The sequence below is a fragment of the Penaeus monodon genome, chromosome 28 (assembly GCF_015228065.2).
Source record: "Penaeus monodon isolate SGIC_2016 chromosome 28, NSTDA_Pmon_1, whole genome shotgun sequence".
Lineage (NCBI taxonomy): Eukaryota > Metazoa > Arthropoda > Malacostraca > Decapoda > Penaeidae > Penaeus > Penaeus monodon.
Window position 1 is genome coordinate 33,853,087 of NC_051413.1, and position 386 is coordinate 33,853,472.

A 386-nucleotide genomic window follows, 5' to 3' on the forward strand; every position below is an offset into this window, starting at 1 on the left:
TAATAGCTGCCTGTCTGTCTAAACACAATAAGGGCAGAGCGGTCCAGCTTGCCCGGCATTCGCTGGATATCCGGTGCGAGGCCGTAAGGCTGTGACGTTCGGAGTGTCCGATTCCTTTCCCTCCGCGTCGACATTCATATTTTAAAAGCTATCTGACAGAAAATAAAGCACCATAGAATAGGACACTTGTGAAAATTGTCATTAAAAAATCAAATCAAATCAGAATATGAATAACAAAACAAGGTATATAAGGCAATACGGTCTTTAAATATCTTTGTACTATCTGAACTCCCGCTCTCGCGCAAGAAAACAGACAACGGACTCTCCTCTCCCTCCTCACCCCTCACCCACATCAAAACCCCCCTACTTACAATACCAACCGCCCT